Here is a 5,059-nt window from a genome sequence, read left to right as displayed (position 1 = left end):
AGGTATATAACTGTGGGTAAATTTTAGCTTTTTGCCACAGTTGTGTTCCTGGTTGTGTTTGAAGCAAAGTATTTCACCTGAAAAGTTGTGTTTATTGTTGGTGATTTCCTAACAATGTACACAACTTTTGTTAAAAGGTGAAATACTTTGCATAAAACACAACCAGGTACACACCTGTGGCCTAAAGCTAAAAATAGTAAGACCATGACAAGATAGCCAACTTTGGTTGGCAAAGGTATATACTGTTGGTCCAGAAGGTACACAAGTTTGGTTAGGGCACAAATCTTTCACACTCTGTCATCCTGCCAGTGTACTCTGCCTTGAGGTGACATAAAGTATAGTGCAAAATTGTCCCTCATTACTGAAACCGTCACAGAACTTCTAGTGGTAATATTTCCAATGACAACATCCATCTTCGCCAGTAACTTGCTCTTCTCTCCAACCTGCACTTTCTCCTCTACAACCTGTCAAAGAAGGGCTGTAGGAACATGCTATATATAGTTTTCCAGTAGCCAATCCCGTTCGGAAGGCCACAAGGGTCAATTTTAAAAACCAGATCCGGCGTAATCCGTCGAAAAACGGATAGAAAAACGGATGAACCGGATGAGACGGATCCGGTTTTGTCTGTCAAGAACAAGACGGATCCGGCAGAAAACCGGATCCGGCACATCAGGTTTTACAAAAGATTTGCCAGATCCGGCATTCCGGCACGACGCCGGATCGCGCCTGACGCCGAAAACCTGTTGTGTGAAAGTAGCCTTAGGTCACAGCTGTGCCATCGAGATTGTCACATAGCGCTCAGATATTCATTGGGCCTCACACAATCCAAAAGTGTCTAGTGTCCAAAAGTTTGTGCAGAGATTCAAAATCTCACTTATTCTCAAGTCACTTAGGTCACAGCTGTGCCATCGAGCTTGTCACATAGCGCTCAGATATTCATTGGGCCTCACACAATCCAAAAGTGTCCAGTGTCCAAAAGTGTGTGCAGAGATTCAAACTCTCACTTATCCTCTAGTCACTTAGGTCACAGCTGTGCCATCGAGCTTGTCACATAGCGCTCAGATATTCATTGGGCCTCACACAATCCAAAAGTGTCCAGTGTCCAAAAGTGTGTGCAGAGATTCAAACTCTCACTTATCCTCTAGTCACTTAGGTCACAGCTGTGGAAATGAGCTTGTCACATAGCGCTCAGATATTCATTGGGCCTCACACAATCCAAAAGTGTCCAGTGTCCAAAAGTGTGTGCAGAGATTCAAACTCTCACTTATCCTCTAGTCACTTAGGTCACAGCTGTGCCATCGAGCTTGTCACATAGCGCTCAGATATTCATTGGGCCTCACACAATCCAAAAGTGTCCCGTGTCCAAAAGTGTGTGCAGAGATTCAAACTCTCACTTATCCTCTAGTCACTTAGGTCACAGCTGTGCCATCGAGCTTGTCAAATAGCGCTCAGATATTCATTGGGCCTCACACAATCCAAAAGTGTCCAGTGTCCAAAAGTGTGTGCAGAAATTCAAAATCTCACTTATTCTCTAGTCACTTAGGTCACAGCTGTGCCATCGAGCCTGTCACATAGCGCTCAGATATCAGTGGGCCTCACACAATCCAAAAGTGTCCAGTGTCCAAAAGTGTGTGCAGAGATTCAAAATCTCACTTATTCTCTAGTCACTTAGGTCACAGCTGTGCCATCGAGCCTGTCACATAGCGCTCAGATATCAGTGGGCCTCACACAATCCAAAAGTGTCCAGTGTCCAAAAGTGTGTGCAGAAATTCAAAATCTCCCCTGTTTTATAGACACCTTGTTTTACATACTATATAGTTTGTTGGATTTTGTCTACATTTCTACCAAAAATGAGGAAGGCTGGTGGAAGAGGCCGTGGAATTGGGCGGGGGTTTGCAGCTGGTAATGATGGTGTTGGTGGTGGATCTGATGGTAGTGGCAAGAGCAAAATAGGACCGAATGCAGGAGGTGTTGAGCCTGCGTCATCGTCTGGCTACATAAGGCCTCGAACGCTTAGTTTTCTAGGAGTTGGCAAACCGCTTTTAAAGCCAGAGCATCAGGAAAAAGTTTTGTCTTACATTGCTGACTCAGCCTCCAGCTCTATCGCCTCCTCTTCTTCAGTTGTAAAAAGTAAAAGCACTGAGTCGTCATTGGAGGCTCATGTTCATGAACCACACCTTTCCTTGTGTCCTTCACCCCAACCAAGATTGAAGGATGACGCAGGCCATACTACTGATTACTCCATGGAGCTGTTTTCACATACCATGCCTGGATTATCAAGTGAAATGGTGAATTACCCAGGCCAAGATGAATCTGACATGGAGTGCACTGATGCACAGCCGCTGATGGATGATTCTGCTGGTACATTCACTCAGAGCACTACATTGTCCTCGCAGTGTACAGAGCCAGATTCTGACCCTGATGAGACTCAGGTGCCCCTTCCCGCACACTATACCACCATACACGGTGACACAGAGGAAGGTGCACATGACATAGAAGAGGAGGTGATGGATGACCCAGTTGTTGACCCAGATTGGCATCCATTGGGGGAAGAGGGTGCTGCTTCCAATAGCTCAGATGAGGAGCATCCACAGCAGACATCGACATCGCAACAGCTGTTATCTGGCAGGCCCGGAGCACTCCAAAGACAGGTTCCAAACATCAAAAGAGTTGCTGGACAGCTTGTCCAGAGGGTCAAAAGATCACAGCGTGCTAGGCCGCAAAATGTCTGCCAAAGTAGGAAGAGTGCAGTGTGGCACTTTTTTGAACAAAATCCTCATGATCAGGCCAAGGTTATCTGTAAGAAGTGCGCAAAGACCTTTAGCCGAGGGAAAAATCTGAAAAATTTGAATACCAGTTGCATGCTTAGACATTTAACCAGCATGCACTTGCAAGCATGGACACAACACCAAACCTCAAGTGCCACATGTCCAACTGATCACAACGAAGGTAGTCAGCAACGCTACATTGTTTCCCCCACTGTAAGCCCACCGGTTAGCACAGCAGCAAATGTTGAGGTGTCGTTGCAAGGCCACAGCAGTCAGGGAATCCTACTGTTATATCAATGAAAGACTGATTCTAGGCCATCAGAAAGAACACCAACTCCATCACCATCATCAACCCTCTCTCAGTCCGCCCTGTCCACCGCTACTTCCACCATATGCAGCTCTCAAGTCCAGCTCACCCTCCCAGACACTATGAGTAGGTCAAGAAAGTACTCAGTCTCTCATCCGTGTACACTGGGTTTGAACGCCCACATTGCCAAACTAATCTCGTTTGAGATGATGCCCTTTCGGTTGGTGGAAAGCACAGCTTTCCGCGAACTCATGGCCTATGCAGTACCACGCTATGACCTACCCAGTCGCCACTTCTTCTCTCGCAAAGCCATCCCAGCCCTCCACCATCATGTGAAAGACCGCATTGTCCATACACTCAAGCAGTCAGTGAGCGGAAAGGTGCACCTCACAACTGATGCATGGTCCAATCGGCATGGCCAGGGCCGTTACGTGTCCATCACTGCGCACTGGGTTAATGTGGTGGATGCAGGGTCCACAGGGGACAGCGGTGGTGGGACAGTGCTGCCTAGCCCACGGTATAGGAAACAGTTGGCTGTAGGCGTTCGACCCTCCTCCTCCTCCACCTCCTCCAGAAGCGAAAGCTCGTCCACAGAGCGCAGTCGTACGAGCACTGCATCTGCAGCTGCCACTGTTGCACACGATGTGTCCCCCTATCGAGCAGCTAGTGGAAAGCGTCAGCAGGCTGTGTTGCAGATGATGTGTTTGGGCGACAGACACACCGCCGAGGTGCTGGCCGAGTACTTGAAGCGACAAACTGAGTCATGGCTGGGCAGTGTACATCTTGAGGCAGGCAAGGTAGTTAGTGATAAAGGCCGTAATTTTGTGGCAGCCATAGCCCTTTCAAAACTCAGCCACATACCATGCTTGGCTCACACCTTGAACCTGGTGGTGCAGTGCTTCCTCAAAAATTATCCAGAGTTAACAGCCCTGCTCCAGAAGGTGCGAAGACTGTGCAACATCCGCCGGTCGCCTGTACACTCCGTTCGTATGCAGAAGCTGCAGCGATTGCTCCACCTTCCCAACCACTGCCTCATTATCGACATTGCAACAAGGTGGAACTCCACCCTGCACATGGTGGAGCGGCTGTGCGAGCAGAGGCAGGCCATAATGCATTTGTGGGAGGATACACGGCCAGGCACTTTGAGAGCAGACATGGAGTTGACAGGTGTGCAGTGGTCGAAGCTGAAAGACCTTTGTAAAGTCCTTCAGTGTTTTGAGGAATGCACACGGCTGGTAAGCGCAGACGACGCCATCCTAAGCATGAGCATCCCACTTATGCGTCTGCTCATGCAAACTTTGACGCACCTTAAGGAGCAGGCGTCTGCAGCCAATGTTGATGAGGAGGAAGAGGAGGAGGGAATCCTTGATGACATTCAGCCATTGTCTGCTCAGGGACCTCTCCTGGACGAGGTGGAGGAAGAAGAGGAGGAGGAGGAGGAGGATGATGGGGATGATTACTTAGGGGAGGAGGATGCATCTCGTGGGGCAAGTGAAAATGTTGGCGTGGCAAGGTCTGGTACAGGGTTTGTGCGTGACTGGAGGGATGTGGATTTGCCCGAAAGTGCTCCTCCACCCAGCACTCGCAGTGCATCATTGACACCGGAAACATTGGCCCACATGTCAGATTATGCCTTGCAGATCCTAAAAAGGGACCCCCGCATTGCCAAAATGATGAACGATGACGACTACTGGTTGGCCAGCATCCTGGATCCACGCTATAAAGGCAAATTACAAAACATCATGCCACAGGAGAACCTTGACCTAATATTGGCTAATAAACAAGCAACTCTGGTAAATCGGTTGCTTGAGGCATTCCCAGCACACAGCAGCGGTGATGGTTCTCACACGAGCCGTACGGGCCGGGGGCAGCTTGGCAGAGGTGTTCGTGGTGCACACAGCAGAAGTGGCGTTGGAGACAGGGGTTTCATGACAATGTTGTGGACTGATTTTTCAAATACCGCTCACACAACTGGTAATACTGC

The sequence above is a fragment of the Dendrobates tinctorius genome, unplaced genomic scaffold (assembly GCF_039654945.1).
Source record: "Dendrobates tinctorius isolate UK_male_01 unplaced genomic scaffold, ASM3965494v1 ptg000093l, whole genome shotgun sequence".
NCBI lineage: Eukaryota > Metazoa > Chordata > Amphibia > Anura > Dendrobatidae > Dendrobates > Dendrobates tinctorius.
This window is presented reverse-complemented; position numbering follows the sequence as displayed.